The 25,445-nt window shown below is 39.2% G+C and overlaps 1 protein-coding gene and 1 non-coding gene across 8 annotated transcripts in view; one reads left to right on the top strand and one right to left on the bottom strand.

Annotated features, from left to right (window-relative positions):
- The window catches only part of FILIP1 (filamin A interacting protein 1), a 242,178-nt gene that overhangs the window by 160,503 nt on the left and 56,230 nt on the right, over positions 1 to 25,445 (bottom strand). The gene's annotated exons all lie outside the window — the stretch shown is intronic.
- On the top strand, positions 1,595 to 1,721 carry LOC136321279 (small nucleolar RNA SNORA27). Its single transcript, XR_010728548.1, has one exon. It is a non-coding gene; the product is annotated as a small nucleolar RNA SNORA27 (small nucleolar RNA).

A 25,445-nucleotide genomic window follows, 5' to 3' on the forward strand; every position in this document is an offset into this window, starting at 1 on the left:
AAATTGTGACCTTGAATTTTCCTAGCACTTTCACTCCTGCTCTTGTCTCCTTCTGATTTGTCTTTTCATGTTATGATTCAATATAGGTCACAATACTCAAGCTTACCACAAACAAAAACTTCTTTTCTACATAAGTCAGGTTTGGGCAAATTTCCGATACTTCTTGAGTATCCAACCTCTGTCTGTCTCTAGTTTTATTTTATCACACAGGGGTCCTCAGGTTACGACAGTCTCAACATTTGATGTTTCCAGTTTATGACACTCACTCCCATAAAAACTTAAAAGAATTGAGACATGACTGTTTTGGCTGTTATGGATGCCTTGCAATGTTATAGGCATATTTTGGAAGAGAAGAAGTCACCAACCATCCAGACTAGCCTGGAACAGTTCTTTAAGAAGGTGGAGAGGCCTGCAACAGATCCTGTACCTTGTGCATCAGCTGCTTCTCAGATGAAACACCTGTAGTACAGGTAGAATCATCTCCAGCGTCTCCTGCATGTTCCTTAGGCAATCCTGATTCACCTGACCCAGTGCCTCCAGCACCTTCTGCAGATTCTCCTGCCTCTCCAGCTTCTTCCTCCCCATAGGTCACTCTCTCCCACCTTGCAACCACAGGAATAAAGGTAAAGAATATTTTACATTTGCTTTTTTGTCATTTTTTTTGTTACTACAGTAGAGCATACAGTACAGTATATTTCTGTCCTTTTCCTTTTTCTGTGGCTTAATTATGTTTTTATGTTCTAGATTATGATTTTACAACTGTGTTAGGATAGGTAAGTGACTTAGGCTAGGGTGTGTTTCGACTTACAACAAAATTCTGGTTACATCACTGTCATAGGAACAGAACTGTGTCATAACCCAAGGACCCCCTATATACATTTTCAAAAACCTGCCTAGTACATAGGATAAAATGTCACAGTAATTTTATTTATGCAATTTCTATTTCTAAATTATTTTATAGAATTATTAGAAAAAATTATATAGTACATAGTAAAAAGGAAAGCACACAACCACAGAAAAGGCTACTTTTGACCGTGTGGCCATGGCAAGTGGGGCTTCTAGAACATTAGCGTGGAACTGCCCTAATTCTTTCTATTGGACTTAAATGACAATACCCAAAGCATCCAAAACTAAAGGCAAATGAAAACATCTGTTCTAGTTTTATGTGAATTTTAAGATGCAAAAGACCAATCAAATCAACTAGTTCATTTTCTCTGCATATCATATTTACTAAGTATCCCATCTCATGAACTGTTCAAACATTTCTCATAAAATTATTATTCATGCTAAGAGCAAAGACTTCATAAGTGTTACTGAGTTTTCCCTTAAATTTCTTGTAAAATTAGAAAAAAAATTTCTTCATTGTACTTAGGCAACAAGCCATGTTAAGTGATTTTTTTTTATTCTCATTACCTATATTCATAAAATCCTCAAAATAATCAAGGTTTTTGTTTGTTTGAGGTATTTTGATTCTACAAGGACAGATCTATCAGAACAACTGAAAATTCTGCTTAATAATTCCATGAATGTTAGACTTCAAGAAAGGGGATTCTCTTGAAGTCACTGTTGTGATGTTGTAATAAAAGTTCAAGGTACCCCCTTTTATACTTTGCCACTGGGACTTTTGTCTTTATTAGTTGCTCAAGTAGAGAAAAGGAAATACCCTTTTAAAATTCAAGCAAACTGGGTGTTTGTATGGTATCCTGTCAGAGCAAATAAATTAAAAAGAAAAAAGTTCAAGGAAAATATTGTAAATGTGGCAAAAAAGAAAAATACTATTTTACCTTAGCCTAAAACCATGGTAAAATATTTTATAAAAGTTCTCTTTAATATCCTTCAAGAAAGATAACAGCAGGCTTGAAAAGAACTTCTAGAAAAAGGGAGGGGGGGGGAACAGGAGACTAGATCAGGGAACTACCATGAAATAAGAAATCTTTAAATTAGAGAACTGGGTCTAAATGAATTTACCATTTGAGGATTTCATAACTGAATGTAAAGTAGAGTGACCTCTCTTACCAACATTTTGATAAAAAGGGGTGTAGTTTTCCTCCTTATCCTCATTTCTAGCATCTATCACATGGTGGTATTTTTTCTTTATTTAGTTTGCAGAAATAAGGCTACTATCAATTGTAATAAAGAGAAAAGCATTTAACTACTTAGAAATATACTATTATATAAAGTAAAAACAAAATGACAACTTTTTTTTCTGGCATTTTCAACATCAGTGACTCATCCTTTAACCTTAAACACATTTTAAATATTATTTTATTTAGGATATTTTATTATTGGAATTCTGATGTCACTATTCCACTAGACATAGTGTATAATCCATAGTCACTGGCTACATAAAAAGAGTAAGGCCCTCAAATTTAAGTTTTCTAGTAAATTTTATATATATTCTTTCTATTTGAGCACTATAATTTTTTCAGACATTTTATTAGTATCTGTGGCCACAGAAGAATGTCATTTAATTTGAGTTGCTAAGTCTTCGTCTTACCATCTGACAAAGAGAACATCTCTGGAAAATTACCAGATTTCTGGTTAGCCAGGACTAGATTTCCTTCCTGTATTTCATCACTGCTATAAAGGCCCAACCCTAGATTTTTATAAAAATCAGTCATTTTCCTTCCACTAACAAAACATACCTTCCTATCTATAACCAGAAAGACAAATACCTCAGTTTTTATCTTAGTAGTATATATTTGATCAAATATTCTTTCTTTCCTTCTTTTTCCAAGTGAGAGGAGGGAAGCTAGAGACACAGATTCTCGTATGCGTCCCATCGGTGCCCGTTGGTGATCCACCCGGTGACCCCCATCTGAGACCAATGTTCTGCCCATCTGGGGCCATACTCACAACAGAGCTATTTTTTAATGCCTGAGGTGGGGCTCTACAGAGCTATCCTTAACATCCGGAGCCAATGCACTCAAACCAATCTAGCCATGGCTGTGGGAGAGAAGAGAGAGAGAGAGAAGAGGGAGGGGAAGGGGTGGAGAAGCAGAAGGTCGCTTCTTCTATGTGCCTTAATCAGGAATTGAATCCAAGACATCCACATGCTGGGCCAATGCTTTACCACTGAGCTAACTGGGTAGGGCCAGATCAGTTATTTTTAAGTATTACCTTTATTCACAATAATAGTAGCTGACATTTACTAAAGAGCTTATTATGATTTGAGCACCGGGTTAAGTATACATCTGTAGTATCATCTCATAAAATCCCGATAACAATCCATAAAGCAGTACTATAAGTATTCTTCTTGTAAAATTAAAGCAAATGAGGCTAAGAGAGATTTAGATATTTGTCCAAAACAGTATGGCCAATACCTGGCAAGCCTGAACTAGAATGTTTGGATTTTCCATGTCCATGGAGAAATCCGGGTGGAACCTTTTAACACCATATCAGAACTACTGTGATACAAATGAATTCACAGCCACCCTTTCCCGAGACTGAAAAAAAGTTTAGTCACAGGATATAATATTCACCCAATAGTTGCAAATAACAATTATTAGTATAGTATCCTACTATTTCAGTGGACTTTTTTCCTCTTAATTACTACTTGGGTAATACCCCGTTCTTCTAAGACCTTGTTCTCCCCACTCACTGCCCTCACACTGCCCTTCTCCTGTGCAGTGCTTGACGTTTACAAAGGGGCTGAGCAGTAACTTTGCCACTGCAGTTCTGACTTTTGGCCTTTATGGAACTGGCAAAGTCATGAAGACTCCAGAAACATAACAACTGTTCTTCAACTGGCTATAAATTAAACTGATTTTTATAAATTAGGCAAACTCAGAAAAATTCTAGCTTGCACAGATGCTGATTATCCTAGTGAGCCCATTGCACAAAATTTCCCGTTAGAAAAAAAAATGTCTGTCTTTATGTAACAAATATTCTCAAACAATTTTTATTGTATTTTCAATAAATGTGAGGCAAATCACAATTGCTGCTCAAAGTTAATAAGATGGGTTCATCTCTATGAGGGGAAAGATGTGCAGTGGTTTGGCTGATATCACTGCTTGATGCTGACGGGAGAAAATTAAATAGTGCGCATATCTGTGTGCTGACGATGACTTCATGCATTCTAATTGCCTGCACACATGCCAACTGTATTCAGGTGTCCTTTAAATGCCTTTTCTTTTAAATCTGTAGACCATGTCTTAACATAAAAGAACAACTTAAAACCAGTTGTAATGTATGGGGCGTGGTCATGGGTTGTGTCTGTTTTGAACTCCTCCTGACTTCTTTTCTAACTGTTCCTCAACTTCCCTTAGATTAGATCAGAGTATAGGGATTCTAAATTAAAAACAGAGCATAGTTGTCTTGGCTGGAGAGCTGAATGGATTAGAGCAGGGGTCCCCAAACTTTTTACACAGGGGGCCAGTTCACTGTCCCTCAGACCGTTGGAGGGCTGGACTATAAAAAAAACTATTAAAAAAATCCCTATGCACACTGCACATATCTTATTTTAAAGTAAAAAAACAAAACAGGAACAAATACAATATTTAAAATAAAGAACAAGTAAATTTAAATCAACAAACTGACCAGTATTTCAATAGGAACTATGGGCCTGCTTTTGGCTAATGAGATGGTCAATATGCTCCTCTCACTGACCACCAATGAAAGAGGTGCCCCTTCCGGAAGTGCAGCGGGGGCCGGATGAATGGCCTCAGGGGGCCGCATGTGGCCCGCGGGCCATAGTTTGGGGACCCCTGGATTAGAGTGTCTTCCTGAAACACTGAGGTTGCTGGTTCGATCCCCAGTCAGGGCACATACAGGAACAGATTGATGTTCCTGTCTCTCGCTCACTCCCTTCCTCTCTCTAAAATCAATAAAATAAACATTAAAAAAGAGAGAGAGAACATAGCTACATTATAACCAAGGAGAAAATAAAAATTATTCCTATCAAAAGACATTTTATGAAAATAACTGAAGCCACATGTCATCAAAAATGTTCATTGGATGTTTAAAGATGCTTATCATTCTGATACTGTGGCTATGAATTCTATGTCAATCAACTAATCTTCCTCAACTTTAGTTGCTATGAATGCAAAAGTTGGCAAGAACAGTAAAGAGGAGAACTTTGAGATTAGCTAATTAAGGTGCATTAGAAATTTAGTTTATCTAAAATGTCATGTTACCACAATGCACAAGATACAACTCAGTGTGTTGGCAAGAAGTGGGTAAGAACATGAGTCACTACTTTCTGGAATATTTTTTTCTAGCACATGATGTCCCATAGCTGGCACTCTTCTAGTTATTCATTCTACTTTAGCATACCACCCAACCCCACAGTGGACCTTAAGGTGGCTCACGACTTCATACATCAAAATCCTCCTGGAACTGTTTGCCAGTAACTCCACGGAATCAGGACAGCTGCATTCCCACCACTAACCTCACACTCACTTCTATAAGCAGGACAAGTTAGTAACCTCTTCAACCCACAGTTTTTTAATCTGTAAAATGAAAATAATAATGCCTGTTCTACCCACCGCATGTATGTGAAATCATAATGCCTGTTCTCCACATGTATGTAAAAGTATTTACTAGCAGAAGTAATATAGGAAGCATTAACCCATGGCAATTAACTATGGGGTCATCAAACACCTTTCATCACCTCAATATAGGTATCACCAGATACAAAGATGCTTTATTTTCTACTGTGATTGTTGTGCACAAGGGTCAGCAAATTTTTTCTGTAAATGGGTAAATATTTAATATTTTTGACTTTGCAAATCACATGATCTCTGTTGCACCTGCTCAGCTCTGCTGTGGCAGCATGAAAGCAGTCATAGACAATATAGAGACAGGTGGGTTCAGCTGGGTCGGACCCCTCACCCTTAGTTTGTCAACCCTGATTTGTGTGACAAATATGATTGAGGGGTATGTTTAAAGTGGGAGAAACGGAAATGGTTTCTGCCACTCCCACTCCCTCTCCCAGTTTATAGCAATTAGAAAAACGGCTGAAAATAACAGAGAAGAAAAAAGTGAGAAAAAAAATAATGCATTAGCTGTGCTATCTGCCCAGCTATCCTATTCTTCTCTTTCAGATAAATTAAGGAAGGATATAAATATAAGGGGTTCCTTCATAAAGTCTGAGAACATTAAGGTGGAAGAACCTGAAATGCCAAAATTGTAGAACAGGACTTCCATGGGCCTTAGTCATGCCAAGGATAGGCAGACAAACAACTGCGACTTAGCAGCCTTTGTCTGCACAAAGGGGCTGATCCAGACTGATGCCCACTAAGTACAGGGAGGAGACACAAATGTGGCTGAGGGCCCAGCAAGGGTGTAGGGCAGCTGGGAAAGATGGCTGGCATGCAGGCTGATGAGTCACCAAGGCAGAGGGCTTCATGCATACCACCCAAACTGGGGAAAAGATACACACTTCAGGAAACGTGCAGCACCTGTGAGTTATGGTAGGATTTCAAGACAGCAGGAGAGACAGGGCACTTCCCCAGAAGGAGCCATGGCCATAACTTTCACCAAGAGTCAGAAGACAACAAAGTACACAGGTGGGACTGGCTTCATAGGCCTGTGACCTGTGCAGTTACACTGGGCCCCATGCTCAGTTTAATGCTCTGCTGTTGTTATCTTGACATTCTTTTGGTCTATTTTGTTTTGTTTTTCTTTTTTTGTGTGTGTGAGAAACACAGACACAGATAGACAGGAAGGGAGAGAGATGAGCAGCATTAACTTGTAGTTGTGGCACTCTAGTTGTTCGATTGTTTTCTATTATGGGCCTTGACAAGTGGGGGGCTGCAGCTGAGCCAGTGACCCCTTACTCAAGCCAGGGACCTTTGGGCTCAATCTGAGGACCATGGGGTTGTGTCTATGATCCCATGCTCAAGCTGGCAACTTCGGAGTTTTGAACCTGGGTCCTCAGTGCCCCAGGTCGACACTCTATCCACTGTACTGCCATCTGGTCAGGCAACATTCTTAATTATTTTTAAACTAGAGGCCCCACATTTCCTTTATGCATGGGCCCCCTCAATTATATGTGCTCTCTAGATGGTGGATTACTTCCAGCAGGCTGGTCATGTCAGCAACCTTCCCCTCCCACCACAGCCCCACAGACGAAGCCCAGTGTCTGCGTGGCAGACTCAGAATGAAGTGAATGGCTGCGAAGGAGAGAAAGGAAAGACTGAAATGGAATCTGACTTGTTTTGGGAGTGGCCTACATGGATTGAACTTAACTGTAAAAACTAAATTACCAGATAAAACTGAACTCACCACGGAATATCCACGTTAAGTTAAGTACCTCAGGTGGGATTGGAGGGAAGGAGTATAGAAGAAGTAACTAAAAGAGTAAAGTTTAATTCAGTCATAAAAAAATAAAGTATTAGAATTATGTCCTTGAGTTTTATAGGTTGTCTTAACTGTGAAATATAATACAGATTACAGTTTTATAAACCATAAAGTACTACAGGACTTTCAGACAACAGATGCAAAGCAGTTCTCCTTCAAATTGCATCGCTATTGTTCCTGCTCTAGCTTTGCAAAAGAAAAGCAAGGAATAAGACTCATGCCTGAGCCTGGAAACCACCAGAGCTCAGGGACTTTCCAGCAGTGAAATGATTGCGTGGGGCCGCTGAGAGAAGGCTGATGAGGAGCTTTTGAAGAGGGAAAGATACAAGTCTATACATTGTCATTCTTTGGCCCTCGTTACCTCCCTCTTTTAGGCACCTTTCTTGTTTTCCCACCTGTGTTCCTCACCTATGCCATTCACTGAAATTTAAAACAGAGATCCCAGTGATCTCATTCTGCTCCACAAGGGGTCTTTCCAGCCCAGACCTGTCTGAAGTGTGCCCCAAGCCCAAACATAACCCTCACATATCTATTGAACTCTCACTCTTCCAGAGTCTCATCTCAGGATGGTGTTAAGAAATCAACCTGGCTAAATTTAAATCACTTAGTGGCGTGACTATCTTAACTCCATATTCCATAGTCTTTATTAACCCCAGTGAGTGAAATTAACTATTTATTAACCCTAGTGAGTGAAATGAAAATAGAAGTAGCCATTTGTACTAGGTTGGGTTGAAGGTAGGTTAAGGACAAGATTTCTTTAAATCATACCACTGGGCTGTGCTTCTGTGTAAAATAAGCCATGGCAGAGGGAGGACAAGAAATCTGGGAATGTTTTTTTTTCCTCCTCTTCTCTCTCAACATGCTGAATTCTCAAATCCCCCCTTTCTCCACTCCTAAGTGCCAACATCCTATTTTGTGTCTCAGTCCAATATTCCTTTTTTGGACAGTCAAGCTGAGACCAAGGCTTACATAGCAGACACATCTTGGCTCCTGAAACCCGGTGTTGAGAGGAGGGAGCCGAGCGACCAGCATTGCACCTGCCTGCCTGGGAGCTCTGGGAGCACACCGCAGGGGCGGCTCCTCTGAGGGCCAGCTCTTGGCTCCTAAAACCTGGTGTTGAGAGTAGGGAGCTGAGCGACCAGCGTTGCACCTGCCTGCCAGAGCTTCGGGAGCATACCGCAGGGGCGGCTCCTCTGAGGGCCAGCACTTGGCTCCTAAAACCCGGTGTTGAGAGTAGGGAGCCGAGCGACCAGCGTTGCACCTGCCTGCCGGAGCTCTTGAGCACGCCGCAGGGGAGGCTCCTCTGAGGGCCAGCACTGGTCCTCAGACTCCAGAGAACATCAGAATCACTTGGAGGGCTTATAAACACATAGGCTGTTGGACCCCAAACCCAGAGTTCCTGGTTCCATGAGTCTGAGTTGGAGCCTACGAGTTTGCATTTTTTTCTATTTTTTTAAGTGAGAGAAGGGGAGATAGAGAGACAGATTCCCACATGCACCCCAACCGATATCCACCCGAGAACCTTAGTCTGGGGCCAATACTAGAATCAACTGAGCTATCCTCAGCACATGAGGCCAACACTCAGACCAACCAAGCCACTAGCTGCGAGAACAGAAGAGAGAGAAATGCAGGAGAGGGACAGGGAGAGAAGCAGATGGTCGCTTCTCATGTGTGCCCTGACTGGGGATAAAGCCTGGGATTTCTGCCTGCCGGGCCGATGCTCCATCTGCTGAGCAAACCGGTCAGAACTCAAGATTGCATTTCTAGCAAGTTCCCAGGTGATGATAATGCTGTCAGTCCTAAGCGCATTGAGTCTAGGGCAAGGTAGGCTGAGACAGATCCAGAAAGTTGCAAAAGAGCCTCACCAATTTCAACTACAACCTCTCCGCTTTTTTTCATAACTTAAACTGGAAATATTAGAATAGATTCAGCTGGAAAAACTAATGTTAATTGTAACTTTTACATGACTGGTTACATGTCTAATTATTACTCATCCTCCAGCATGGTCTCTGGGTCTCTGTAACTTAAAGGTTACAAAATAATGCCTTATAGGCCCAAACCTCTTTGTGGATTAAGAGAGAGAGAGAGTATGTGTGGTGTGTTTAGCAGACATTTTTAAAATCAAATTTTACAAAATAATCTAGATTTTTCAGATTATACTAAAAAATCAGAAAATCTGGCCCTCCTGAGCCCATTTTCCTATGTAACTGCATTTAGCTTGAGCTGAGTCAAGGCTGGCCCACTCAAATGGAGCATTTACTTGCTAGTTTACTGTTCGTTCTTACTACTCTCCATTAACTGCTGAACATTAAGATCCAAGAGTCAATTGCCATTTATTTATTACTATATTTGCACTATGTTTTTCTTCTAGTAGAGAAATTCTTCTCTGTACCTAAAGGAAAAAAAAAGCCACATCAAAAGTTTTGTGTTTCAAGTAAAAAAGGAGAGAATATTCAGTAATGACTACCCTTATGGGTTTAATATGCAAACACTCCACCAGCTTCACCTGTTTATAACCCAACTGTCTTTTGAAAACATCTGAGTTTCGGTCCAGCCTGGACAAGCCTAGACGGCAGGCAGAAATGCATGGGGGAGGGAGTAGAGGCAAGAGGCAGACTCTCTGTGCCAGAAGGTCTAAGAAATCTTCTGGAAAGAAATTGTCCAAAAGAGAAAAGCTGCAGTCTGTCACAAACTTGGTCCAAGGACAATTTCACATTGTAAGAGAAGAGGGAATGTCGTGCCTCTTTAGCAGAGAACATGCTGTTAAAGATGTGTCTACAGACATGCAGCCGAACCTGAGGCGGTCAGGTGCCCGCAATGAAAGCATAACTGGAAAGAAAGAGGAGCATCAGGACAGGCTCTCGAAGAAGCTGGGGCTTTTCTCTGAGAACTGGCCATGCAGGAGGCAGGGGGAGGGTTTGCAGGGCTTAGGCGTGCTCACTGTTGGAATCAGCAGAGGTGGCAGAGGCATCCAGAGATCTTTCAGCCAGGTTGGTGATGAGACAGTGTTTGGAGGGTCTAAGAAACATCCACTGGGGACCACCTCTTTATTTTATTTTATTTTTTTAATGGGGTGACATCAATAATTCAGGGTACATATATTCAAAGAAAACATGTCCAGGTTATCTTGTCATTCAATTATGTTGCATACCCATCACCCAAAGTCAGATTATCCTCTGTCACCTTCTATCTAGTTCTCTTTGTGCCCCTCCCCCTTTCCCTCTCCCTCCCCACCCCTCATAACCACCACACTCTTGTCCATGTCTGTTAGCCTCGCTTTTATATCCCACCTACTTATGGAATAATGCAGTTCCTGTTTTTTTCTGATTTACTTATTTCACTTCATATAATGTTATCAAGATCCCACCATTTTGCTGTAAATGATCTGATGTCATCATTTCTTATGGCTGAGTAGTATTCCATAGTGTATATGTGCCACATCTTCTTTATCCAGTCATCTATTGATGGGCTTTTTGGTTGTTTCCATGTCCTGGCCACTGTGAACAATGCTGCAATGAACATGGGGTTGCATGTGTCTTTACCTATCAATGTTTCTGAGTTTTTGGGGTATATACCCAGTAGAGGGAGTGCTGGGTCATAAGGTAGTTCTATTTTCAGTTTTTTGAGGAACCACCATACTTTCTTCCATAATGGTTGTACTGGGACCACCTCTTAAATTAACCAGAGGAAGGTGGGGAGGAGATTCTGCAGTGTTTTAGGTAGAAACCACAGTGATCTGTTATAATTCATCCCTGGCTCTCTGAGCTTGAGAACTATGGGTTTCATTTCATCCCACAAACTGTTTCTGTGTACCATTAAGTCAAATGACAAGCACGCAAGAACCATGATGGGTAAAAGCAATCACATACAGAAAAAAATAAAGTAAAATATATTCTTCTGTCAAGTATGTCATTGTTTAAGAGGAGGCAGGATCAAGAGATGGAGTAGATGGATCCTGAACTCACCTCCTCTCACAAACACATCAATTTTACAACTAAATACAGAGAACAACTATCACTGAGAATGACTGAAGAATAGCTGGACAGAATTCCTATAACAAAGGCTATAAGAAGAAGCCACATGAGGACAGGTTGGGGGCAGATACGAACTATGAAGAACACACACCCAGTGTGGTGACTCACAAATAGGAGGGACCTGCAGCAGTCTCTCCTCAGGAGCAAGGAGTCCGAACTCCACACTAGCCTCCCCAGCCCAGGGCACCAATGCACAGAAGAGGAGTCCCTGTAATATCTGATTTTGTAAACCAGATGGGATTACATCCAAGAGAGATGAGAAGCTTTGTGAGATGCTGTTCTTAAAGGGATCATGCACAAACTCACTTATTTCAGGTTCCAGAGTGGAAGTGGCAATCTGAGAAGCACTGTGTCTTATGGGGAAGAATGAAATTGACTAACTTTAGGACAAGAGCCTGAACTCTTTCTGGGGATGGAAGCGCTGGTTGGCACCACCGTTCCTTTGTTTCTTTTTCTGTGTGTCAACCTGGCTGGCCAGATGCAGCAGGAACCAAATCAGTCGCTCTCCATTAATCAAACTAACACTGTATACGCCACCTAACTATTCCCGAGATTCCACTGCACTTTCTCCAATAGAACCTTCTGGAGTTCCTTCTAAGCTTCAGACCCTTCTTACAAGTGGTGACCAGCCCCCAGCTTGCATTACAGTCCTTCTTAAATTCCCTCAAGCCCAGCATAAGCAGTAGCTGGCCTAAGGTTGCATCATAGCTTTTACCAAGTGCTCCCAAGCCCAGCACCAGTGTCAGTCAGGCTTGTATTGCAGACTTTCCTAAGAATCCGCAAGCTCAACACAAGTGGCAGCTGGCCTTGGCTCACTTCATAACTTCTTCCAAGTGGTCACAAGTCCAACATAAGTAGTGACTGCACTAGAGCTTACCCCAAACAGCTCCCCAACCAACACACCCAATGGGCAGCCTCAGTTGGCACCAGAGCCTTGCCAAAGAGATTTATTTTCCATGGGGCCAACTCCCACACACCAGATCATCCACACTTGTCATGGTTGGTCCTCACAGCCAGTCAGCCTGAGGATCAAGTTCACCTACCCCTGTCCCTGCAGCAGTTACAGCCCAACTAGTACAGAAGGGCACAGACAACCCACACAGGGGACACCTGTGGAGCGCCTTGCTCTGGGGCTAGGAAAGATTTGGTCTGGGTCCCACAGGAGGACACTTTCTATATAAGACCACTCTTTCAAGACCAGGAGATGCAGCAGAGCTATCTACTACTTATAAACAAACAGAGAGACAGCCAAAATCAGGAGATGGTGAAGTATGTTTCAAATTAAAACAAAGGGAAAAGAAACAGAAAAAGAACTAAACAAAATAGAGGCAAACAATCTACCAGATAAAGAGTTCAAAACACTGGTAATAAAGACACACAATGAAATCAGTAGAGGAATAGATGAACTCAGTTCTCTGATGAGAACTTCATCAGAGACACAGAAAATAAAAAGGAGCCAATCAGAACTGAAGAATACAACAACTGAAATTAAAAAACTATATGAAAAGGAATCGACAGATTAGATGATACAGAAAAATAAATCATCAATCGGGAAGACAAGGTAGTGAAGTCACCCAATTGGAACAGCAAAAAGAAAAAAAAATTAACATCATGATTGTTTCTGTTTCTTTTCCCTTTGTTTTAATTTAAAACATACTCCACCATCTCCTGATTTTGGCTGTCTCTCTGTTTATAAGTAGTAGCTAGCTCTGCTGCATCTCCTGGTCTTAAAAGAGTGGTCTTATATAGAAGGTGTCCTGTGGGACCCAGACCAAATCTTCCCTAGCCCCAGAGCAAGGCGCTCCACAGGTGTCCCCTGTGTGGGTTGTCTGTGCCCTTCTGTATTAGTTGGGCTGTAACTGCTGCAGGTACAGGGTAAGTCAGTTCTCGGCAAACTCATTAGTCAACAGAGCCAAATATCCACAGTACAATGATTAAAATTTCTTTTGAGAGCCAAATTTTTTAAACTTAAACTATATAGGTAGGTACATTCCTTATTGAGGTAGCGCCTGCACGTGGTATTTTGTGGAAAAGCTACACTCAAGGGGCCAAAGAGCCACGTGTGGCTTGCGAGCCACAGTTTCCCAACCAGGGAGGTAGGTGAACTTGATCCTCAGGCTGACTGGCTGTGAGGACCAACCATGACACTAAACTAAATAGAGGCACCTGTGGAAGAACATCCAGCATACTAGCATTTGCATCACAGGGATCCTAGGAGAAGAGAGAGAGAAAGGGGCAGAAAACCTGGTTGAAGAAATAAAGGCTGAACACTTCCCTAACCTAGTGTAGGAAACGGACATCCAAGTCCAGGAAGTACAGAGATAAATCCAAAGAGGCCACACATTAAAGAGAAAGAGAAAGAGAAACTTAAAAGCAGCAAGAGAAAAGCAGTTAGTTGCATACAAAGGAGCTCCCATATGATTATCAGTTGATTTTCAGCAGAAACTCTGCAGGCCAGAAGGGATGGCACAATACATTCAAAGGGATGAAAGGAAAAAAAAACAAAAACATTTCACCAAGCAAAGTTATAGTACAGAATTGAAGGAGATGTAATTTTCCAGACAAGCTAAAGCTAAAAGAATTCATTACCACTAAACCAGCACTCCTAAAAAATTGAAAGGAACATTTTTAACTGGAAAAGAAAAAGACAAAACTAAAAATGACAACATATAAGGGGGAAATGTCACTGATAAAAGCAAACATTTAGTAAAAGTAGTGGATTAGTCAATTATAAAGCTAGCAGGAAGAACAAAGGGCAAAAGTAGTAAGAGCATATGTAACCACAATAATAAATTAAGCGATACACAGATCCACACACACATGTAAATTGATATCATTAACATAAATGTGGGATTGTGAGTAAAAAATGAAGTGCTTTTAGAATGCATTTGAACTTAAACAACTATTAACTTAAATAGACTGCTATAAACAAAGTTTGTTATAGATGAATCTCATGGTAAACACAAACCAAAAGCCTATAATAGATACACAAAAAGTAAAAAGAAAGGAATTGAAGCAAATAACAACAAAAAAATGTTATCAGTGTACAAGGGAACAGAGCAGAAGAAAAGAACAGAGAACTACAAAAGCAAACAGAAAACAATTAATAAAATGGCAATAACTACAAACCTATCAATAATTACTTTAATGTAGGTGAACTAAATGTTCCAATCAAGAGACATAAGGTGGCTGAATGGATTGAAAAAAATAACAAGATTTGTGTACATGCTGTCTACAAGATACTTCAGATCAAAAGATACACACAGAGGGAAAATAAAGAGGTAGAAAGAGATATTTCATGCCAATGGAAACAAAAAGAAAACTGGGGTAAGTAATACTTAGACAAAATAGACTATAAAACAAAGACTTTAACAAAGAGACAACTAAAGGTATTACATAAGGATGTAAAAAGAAAGCAATCCAACAAAACAACGTAACACTTATAAACATCTATGCACCCAACATGAAAGCACCTAAATACATAAAGCAAATATTAATAGAAATAAAGGGAGAGATTCACAACAATACAATAATCGTAGGAGACTTTGAGATCCCACTTACATTAATGGATAGATCATTCAGACAGAAAATCCACAAGAAAACAGTGAACTTTAAAAATACATTAGGCCAAACAGACAATAAAGATTTATAAACATTCCACCTTAAAACAGCAGAATATACATTCTTTTTAAATATACATGAAACGTTTTCCATGATAGGTTAAAAAAAAAGTCTCATTGATTAAAGAAGATTGAAATCGTATCAAGTATCTTCACCAGTCACAATGGTCTGAAATGAAGAACAATTACAAAATAAATTGAAAAACACATAAACAAATGGAGGCTAAATAATATGCACTAAACAAATCAATGGATGATGAAGAAATAAAAAAAATATCTGAGACAAAAGTGGGAGCATAAGATCCAATAATCTCTGGGACATAGCAAAAGTAGTACTATGAAGAAAATCCATAGTGATGCATGCCTATTCCAAGAAACAACAACAAAATAATATTAAATAAACAATCTAATCTTATACCTAAAGGAATTAGAAAAAGAAGAACAAAGCCCATAGTGAATAGAAGAAAGAAAATAATAAAAATCAGAGCAGAAATAAAATAGACAAAAAAGAATAAAAAATCAATTAAAGTAATAGCTGATTCTTTAAAAAGATAGACAAAATTGATAAGCCAGACTCATCAAGAAAAAAAGAGAGAAGAGGAGCCTAAATAAATATAATCAGAAAAGAAAAAGGAAAAGTGACAACCAATACCACAGAAATACAGACTCACAAGAGAATACTATGCACAATTATATGCCAACATATTGGACAACCTGGAAGAAATGGATAAATTTTTAGAAACACAATCTGCCATGACTGAATCAGGAAAAAAAATAGAAAATCTAAACAGAATTATTACTAATAATAATATTAAGTCAATAATCAAAGAACTGCCAATAAATAAAAATCCAGGACCAGATGATCACAGGTGACTTCTACCAAATATTCAAAGATTTAATAACTATCCTTCCCAAACTATTTTTAAAAATTAAAGTGGAGGGAAACTTCTAAACTCATTTTACAAGGCCAGCATTACCCTCATACCAAAGCTAAATAAAAACACTACAAAAACTTATATACTAATATCACTGATGAACACAGATACAAAAATCCTAAAAAAAAAAAAAAATATTAGTATACTGAATTCAGACATACATTAAAAAGATCATATAATATGCATGGTCAGTGGGATTTCTTCCAGGGATTCAAGGGTAGTTAAATATCAGAAAACCAATTCATATAAACAAAATAAAGATAAAAATCATGACCATCTTCATAGATGCAGAAAAAGCATTTGACAAAATTCAACATCCATTTATGATAAAAACTCTCAACAAGTGGGTAGAGAGGGAGGATACCTCTCAACATAATAAAGACTATTTATGACAAGCACATAGCTAACATTATATGCAGTGGTAAAAAGATGAGTTTTTCTCTAAGACCAGGAACAAGACAAGGAGGCTCACTCTCAGCACTCTTATTTAACAAAATATTGTAATTTTTATCCACAGTAATTAAACAAAAATAAGTTGGGCAGAAAGAAACAAAATTGTCATTCTTTGCAGGTAACATGATACTATATGTAAGAAAGCCTAAAGATTCCACCAAATAACTATTTCAACTAATAAAATTGAGTAAAGTTACAGGATACAAAATTTTGAGAAATCTGTTAGATTTCTATACACTAAAAAACTGTCAGAAAGAAAAATGAAGAAAACAATCCCATAAGGGTCTAATATCCAAAATATATAAAGAGTTCATAAAACTCAACAACAAACAAACAAACAATCCAATAAAAAAAATGGGAAAAGGACATGAACAGACACTTCTCCCAGAAAGAAATACAAATGACCAAAAGATATATGAAAAGATGCTCATCTTCATTAGCTATTAGAGAAATGCAAATCAAAACTACAATGAGATACCACCTCACACCTGTTAGATTAGCTATTACCAACAAGACAGGTAATAACAAGTGTTGGAGAGGCTGTGAAGAAAAAGGAACCTTCATCCACTGTTGGTGGGAATGTAAAGTAGTACAACCATTATGGAAGAAAGTTTGGTTGTTCCTCAAAAAATTAAAAATAGAACTACCATATGACCCAGCAATCCCTATACTGGGAATATACCCCCATAACTCAAAAACACTGGTACATAAAGACACATGCAGCCCCATGTTCATTGCAGCATTGTTCACAGTGGCCAAGACATGGAAACAACCAAAGAGCCCTTCAATAGATGATTGGATAAAGAAGATGTGGTACAGATATACTATGGACTACTACTCAACCATAAGAAATGATGAATAGGATCATTTACAACACGGATGGACCTTAATAACATTCTTAAGTGAAATAAGTAAATCAGAAAAAACTAAGAACTGTATGATTTTATACATAGGTGGGACATAAAAATGAGACTCAGGGATATGGACAAGAGTGTGGTGGTTACGCGGGGGGGGGGGGGCACAAAGGAAACCAGATAGAAGGTGACAGAAGACTACATGACTTTGGGTGATGGGTATGCAACATAATCAAATGTCAAAATAACCTGGAGATGTTTTCTCTGAACTTATGTATCCTGATTGATCAATGTCACCCCATTAAAATTATTTAAAAAAAGAAAACAATCCCATTTACAATTGCATCAAAAAGATTTAAATACCTAGAAATAAATTAAACAAAGAAGTAATAGGCCTGTGCTCTGAAAACTATAAGACATGGAAGAAAAAAGATGGAAAGATAAACCATACTCATGGATTAAAAGAGTTAATATCATTAATATGTCCATCCCATGCAAAGTAGTCTATAGAGTCAATGCAGTCCCTATCAAAATACCAATGACATTTTTAATGGAATTTGAATAATCCTAAAATTTATATGGAACCACAAAAGACCTCAAAGGGCCAAAGTAATCTTAAGTAAAAATAAAAGATTTAGAGGTACCTGATTTCAAACTATACTACAAACCTAGTAATCAAAGCATAATCATGCTGGCACAAAAACAGACACATAAGATGAACGGAACAGAACAGGGTTCAGAAAAAAACTCACACTTATATGTTCAGTTAATCTACAACAAAGGAGGCAAGAATATACAATGGGGTAAAGACAGTCTCCAAAATTAATGATGTTGAAAAAACTGGACAGATATATTTTTAAAAATGAAACTAGACTATATTCTTATACTACATACAAAAATAAACTCAAAAGGGATAAAGATTTACATGTAAGACATGAGACCATAAAACTCCTAGGCAGTAAACTCTTTGACATCAGTCCTAACAATATATTTTTGGTTTGGTATGTCTCCTAGAGCAGAGGCATCAAAAGTTAAAACAAACAAATAGGACTATGTCAGACTAAAAAGTTTTACACTGTGAAGAAAAGCATCAACAAAACAAAAAGGAAACCTATTGAATGAAAGAAGATATTTGCAAATGATATATCTGAAATCTCCAAAATATATAAAGAACTCATACAACTCAAAAAAATCAAACAACTTGACTAAAAAATGGGCAGAAGAGCTGAATAGGCATTTCAAAGAAAACATACAGATGGCCAACAGATACATGTAAAGATGCTGAACATCACTAATCATCAGGCAAATGCAAATCAAAACCACAATAAGATATCACTTCACATATGCCAGAATGGCTGTCATTAAAAAGACAAGAAATAGCAAATGTTGGTAGGGATACAGTGAAAAAGAAACCTTGTGCACTATTGATGGGAATGTAAATCAGTGCACCCACTATGAGAAACAGTATGAGGATTTCTCAAAAAATTAAAAATAGAACTACCAAAAAACCCAGCAATCCCAACTGCTTGGTATTTTTCCAAAGAAACCAAATACACTATTTTGAAAAGATATAGGCACCCCTATGTTCATTGAAGCACTAATTACAATAGCCAAGCTATGAAAGCAACCTCGGTGTCCATCAATAAATTAATGGGTAAAAAAGATGTACATATGCAATGGAATATGACTTATCATAAAAAAGAATAAAATTTTGCCATTTGTGACAATATGAATGGACCTAGAGGGCACTGTGCTAAGTGAAATAAGTCAGACAGAGAAAGAAAAACCATAGATTTCACTTATATGTGGAATCTGAAAAGCAAAACAAACAACCAAATAAACAAAGCAAAACATAAACAAACATAGATTCAGGGAATAAATTTATAGATCCTGAAAATAAACTAATGGCTGCTAGATGGGATAGGTAGGGGATGGGCAAAAAGTTGCAGGGGATTAATAAGTACAAACTATGAGTTATAGAATAAGTCACAGGAACATAAAGTACAACACAGGAAATAGAATTAATATAGTCATAACTATGTATGGTGACAGATGGCTGCTAGACTTATCATGATGATCACTTTACAAGGTAAATAAATGTCTAATCACTATGTTGTACACTTAAAATTAATATAATATTGTATGTCAAGTATAATTTAAAAATAAATTTAAAAAAAAATGTTAAGTGAAAGGAGGGGAGATAGTGAGACAGACTTCCACATGCTCCCTGACCAGAATTTGCCCAGCAATCCCTGTCTTGGCCAATGCTCAAATCAACTGAGCTATTGTTAGTACCTGAGGCTGGTGCTCGGACCAACCAGCTATCCTCAGCGTCTGGGATCAATGCTCAAACCAAATGAGCTGCTGGCTGCGGGAAGGGAAGAGGAAGAGAAGAGGTAGAAGGAGGTGGAGAGAAACAGATGGTAGCTTCTCCTTCATGCTCTGACTGGGAATTGAACCCAGGATGTCCATACACTGGACTGACACTCTATCCACTGAACCAACCAGCCAGGGCCATAAAAATACATTTTTAAGAAAGAATGTCATAATCCAAAATAGTGATCCTTACATTTTCTTGACAGTTTAATTCGTTATTTAAAAATGTAATCACTCATCCCAATATTTGTCCATTTATTTATAAATGTACAGCATTGTACTAATTCTTAATGTATTATACATGTTATAAATCATATCTAAAAATAGAAAAAACTAAATACATAAATAATAATAAACAAATAAATACAATGAAAGCTTACATCCCAATGAATTCTCATGTGAAAGATGTTCTATAAAACAAAACAGGTTTAAAAATTAGAAGGAAGCTTGGCAAAGCCTTAATAGCAGTCTTGGATCTGAGGATTAACAAACCTGATCCTGAATAACTCCTAAGCTCATAAAAATTGGAAACATGCAAAGACAAATGGCTGTAGATTAGACAGAGGGGCATGCTTTAAGGACTGAGCATTTCTCAGGTCATGGCATTACAACTGGGCCTTGGGAAAGAATATCATAATTCAAGATAGTAATCCCTAACTTTTCTTGACAGTTCAAGAAATGAATAAGCTCTTTCCAGGCTGAGGGTAGAATATAAACAAAAGTACATAGCTATTCAGTGGCCCAATGTACTTAGGAGAAGTTCAAAATGGAGGGCAAGTGCAGCAAAATACTAATTATATGTATTACAAAATATAATGGATTAACTCAGACAAGCTGCAACTTATAATAAGACTACACTCTCCCTTTGCACGTTCAGCCTTCAGTTTGTCCCTCGCTGTTATTCTTTCACATCGGAAAAAATAATAGTGAACCTTGGTGGTCATCATGGTAGCTAAATTGCAAGAGCAAGGGCAGAGGAAGGTCAAGAAATGTTCTATAGTTACACATTAAGAAAGTACAAACACAGGCTATTTTTAATTTTGGCTTTGCTTCTATAATTTTAATGTCTAAAAATTAAGATGTACATAAATAGTAAAGTCTGTTTCTTATGTAGCCATGAGAAAAAATCCTTTCCCAGTAATTCAATACTACCTTCTTATTCTGTTGACGTTTCATTTTCATCAGCTGCCATTCAAGCCAATAAAAATGCCCAAAGTGAGAATTTTCCAAATTTGCAACCAGCGAGGGTGTTCTTTACCCATCTTTCCCCTCATTTTCTGTCCTCCTCTGTTCTTAGCATACTAGCATGACTCACCGTGCACAGAACACACATTGAGAATTGCTTTTCTAAGAGTAGTGATGTGTTTGCTTTCAGGCATCCATATTTTCTCACCTAATGACATTTGTGGCCAAAGACAAAGGTTTGTCAGACAGCTGACAAACCAGAGTAAAGAGGTGGCTTAGCTTGTGAACAAAGGTTTCCCCCAACACCATGTACAGCCAGCTATCCTAAGCAGAGAATGAGCCTGTATTATTGAACTCTTGGGCCAACTGAAGTAATGAGCCTAAATACCCCTCTGTCCTATCTATACCTCTGTTCTAAGAAAACGTTACCAATGACTATATAAAGGAGCATAAGAAGAAATATAAAACAGAAAACCCTCAAAATACCAAAACCTCAGAAGATCAGAGAACTATTAACAAATGCAAAAGATACTGACAAATGAATTGTGTGAAAACAGAGTTTCTCTTCAAAGAATCATAAGTAGCTAGAATTTACTCAAACAAAAGTCCTAGCCAGAACCACAGAATTAGAGGTTTTCTATTTCTCTATAGATTTCACTTAGATTATAAACCAATCATTCCCTATATCTAGTAGGCTGTTTAGAGTTTACCAAAACAGTCCCACTGTTCTCATTAAATAGTTTTGTCACTTAACATATCTATACACAGTGTGTCCATAAAGTCATGGTGCACTTTTGACCGATCACAGGAGAGCAACAAAAGACGATAGAAATGTGAAATCTGCACCAAATAAAAGGAAAACTCTCCCAGTTTCATTCCTATTCAGTGCAGTTCAATGTGGGCTCACGCACAGATTTTTTAGAGCTCCTTAGGTAGCTATCCCAGATAGCCTCTACAGCAGGGGTCCCCAAACTACGCCCACGGGCCACATGCGGCCCCCTGAGGCCATTTATCCGGCCCCCGCTGCACTTCCAGAAGGGGCACCTCTTTCATTGGTGGTTAGTGAGAGGAGCACATTGACCATCTGATTAGCCAAAAGCAGGCCCATAGTTCCCATTGAAATACTGGTCAGTTTCTTGATTTAAATTTACTTGTTTTTTATTTTAAATATTGTATTTGTTCCCGTTTTGTTTTTTTACTTTAAAATAAGATATGTGCAGTGTGCATAGGGATTTGTTCATAGTTTTTTTTATAGTGCGGCCCTCCAACGGTCTGAGGGACAGTGAACTGGCCCCCTGTGTAAAAAGTTTGGGGACCCCTGCTCTACAGATTCGTCACTGACTGATGGCCTACCAGAACGGAGTTTCTCCACCAAACTGCCAGTTTCCTTCAACTGTTTATCCCACCAAGTAATGTTATTCCTATGTGGTGGCGCTTCGTTATAAACACGCTGATATTCACGTTGCACTTTGGTCATGGATTTGAATTTAACGGGCCACAGAACCCACTGAACTTTCCTCTGTACCGTCCACATCTCAACTGACATGGCCGTGGGCTGCTCTGCTGTATACACGGTGTTATGTCATCATCTGCGCATGCGCACATGCTGCCACATCATCCTATAGAAACTGAGAGGATTTTGCTTTTATTTGGTGCAGATTTCACATTTCTATCATCTTTTGTTGCTTTCCTGTGACCGATCAAAAGTGCACCATGATTTTACGGACACACTGTAATTGGCATACCCTATCTGTATATGTATCACTGGAACGGGAATTTTAGATTAAACCTTTTTTTGTCACTTTAAAATTTCTTGCTCAAGACTGAGTTTAAAGAAAATTCATATTACTGTTATTAGTAAAATTATTTTCAGGATCCACTTTATTATTTTTACTCAATATATACTTATTTAGGGATTTCAAAGTAAAAAAATAATGATTCTGGATGGTTTGTAACACAATGGATTTCACAGTCTAGTAAAATTGTTCTAATTCAATAGGTAAGTCACAAAGGAGCTAGAGAAACTAGTAACATCTTTTGCCTATGATAGCTGATTGGTTGAATGAGTTACTTTCAGGTAAATTTTTAAAAAGTTTATTATAAAAAAGTTATGAAGCCCTGGCCGGTTGGCTCAGCGGTAGAGCGTCGGCCTAGCGTGCAGAGGACCCGGGTTCGATTCCCGGCCAGGGCACACAGGAGAAGCGCCCATTTGCTTCTCTACCCCTCCACCGTGCTTTCCTCTCTGTCTCTCTCTTCCCCTCCCGCAGCCAAGGCTCCATTGGAGCAAAGATGGCCCGGGCACTGGGGATGGCTCTGTGGCCTCTGCCTCAGGCGCTAGAGTGGCTCTGGTCGCAACATGGCGACGCCCAGGATAGGCAGAGCATCGCCCCCTGGTGGGCAGAGCATCGCCCCTGGTGGGCGTGCCGGGTGGATCCCGGTCGGGTGCATGCAGGAGTCTGTCTGACTGTCTCTCCCTGTTTCCAGCTTCAGAAAAATGAAAAAAAAAAAAAAAAAGTTATGTATAGAGACTGTTATATTGAATGGGACACTTAAAACCATGTCAACACAATAAATTAAAAATAAATCATTTTTCCCTGGCCGGTTGGCTCAGTGGTAGAGTGTCGGCCTGGCGTGCAGGAGTCCCGGGTTCGATTCCCGGCCAGGGCACACAGGAGAGGAGCCTGTCTGCTTCTCCACCCCTCCCCCTCTCCTTCCTCTCTGTCTCTCTCTTCCCCTCCCGCAGCCAAGGCTCCATTGGAGCAAAGTTGGCCCTGGGCCTGAGGATGGCTCTATGGCCTCTGCCTCAGGCACTAGAATGGCTCTGGTTGCAACAGAGCAACACCCCAGATGGGCAGAGCATTGCCTCCAGGTGGGCATGCTGGGTGGATCCCGGTCGGGCACATGCAGGAATCTGTCTGACTGCCTCCCCATTTGCAACTTCAGAAAAATAAAATAAATAAATAAATAAATAAATTTTTAAAAGAGAAAAATAAGTTGATATTAATATCTTAAAGCCAGCACCTTCCCTCTGTAAAGTGGTACAGGTTTTACCCACAGAGGCTCAGGAGAAAATATTTAATGTGTTCTTTTAAAACATTGAAAAAAATATTCTGTATTTTAGCAGTCAGTTTTTCAAAGCCTTAATATATACACAAAGGCAACTCAGAGGTCCTTATAATTTTGTTCACTTTTCTTCAGAGGAGGATGTTAAGTTTTGGTGGATTTCTTTGCTTTTTTTTTTTTTAATTTTGAAATATGAATGAATGAGTAACTGACAGTGGATTAACCAATAGCAGAGTTATACAACTAAATTAAATCTGACTGAATTCAGATTCCACATTTTTTGTGCCTCTGTTGTTTCACAAATTAAGAACTTAAAATCAGGTCCCCTGGAATAACGGTAACCTGGAAGTAAAATACGTATGGCCTTTCAAACTCTGCTCCCACCTGCCTTTGGAGGCCTGCAGGCTCTCCTCAAAGACCCTTACTCAGCTATTTCTAGAAGTCCCCAAAGGGAAGGAGTGAATTAACTGTGCTCCTTAATGCTGTCCTGACAGCTACCAAACGATATTCTGGCCTTTTCCTCTCTTGCTCTCGCTGTCAGTGGCCTCTTCTGACATCATGGAAGCTGCTGAGATGTTGTTATCAAAGGCAACAAAGAGATGTCAGGAAGTGCAGAAGTCTCCAGGCTTTAACCTCAATGCTCAGATACCACCCAAACTTGACACACACTGAAGGCGAAGATGGAGCCAGGACCCTATGCTCTTGAAGTTCTTAGGATCACAGAAGCCACAAGAATTAGAGCTCACTACTACAAAACCATCCACTGTAACCAGGGATATACCCAAGTTGGGAACAGAACTAGCTGCTGGAGACAGGAGATCTAGTGGGAGTAGTCTGGTTGAAAGTGGGAACAAGGAGTCTGATTGTCCTGAAGCTGCATTTGTTTAGGAAGTATACTTCTGTCACATACTGATACTTAATTTAATGGAGCTTTAGATGGTTGCTCAAGGAGATGATGAGGCAACAAAGCCCTGCCTGGAAGTTATCTTTAGATGATAGCCCAAATGAAGAATCCATCTCTTTCTAACTCATTTTGGGTTGTCATCTTACGCTAACCATATGTCAGAGGTTTAGTGATGTTTTTCCAGGCAATAGCAGAAATCCTTCAAGTATAAGTTAAGACTTTCCAGCTCTCCAAAAGAAAAATAAAATCCCTGATTAGTAGCATTTGTAGATCTCTACGGGGCAAATACCTGCATCATGTCGAATTTCAAGCTACTAACATGATGTCCCTGAATGCAGCGTTGGGAAGAGATGGGCACAGTCAGCTCCTGTAAGCCAGTACCACTTGGCTCCAGCACACGACTGACAAAGGGCCAGGGAACTGCTGCAACTCAACCCCTGCTCTTCCTTTCCATGCAGGCAGAATTATAGTGGAGATATTTCCCTGCATTCCTATGTAACATAATATGAAGGCAGAAGTAGAGAAGACAGATATATTAAATAAACCTAGCACCACTCGCTGCTTCCCTCATTTCTGCCTCTGGCTGACAAGGATGAAGCACACGCTGACCAGCCAAGCATCTGTCCACAGTTTCATGGTGTGTCTAAGCAGACAGAAAAGCAGAAAGAAAGAGAGAAAAAACAATCAGAAGGAAAGAATTCTCTTCTTAAAGTATGTGA

This window comes from Saccopteryx bilineata, chromosome 1 (assembly GCF_036850765.1).
Source record: "Saccopteryx bilineata isolate mSacBil1 chromosome 1, mSacBil1_pri_phased_curated, whole genome shotgun sequence".
In the NCBI taxonomy this organism is placed as follows: domain Eukaryota; kingdom Metazoa; phylum Chordata; class Mammalia; order Chiroptera; family Emballonuridae; genus Saccopteryx; species Saccopteryx bilineata.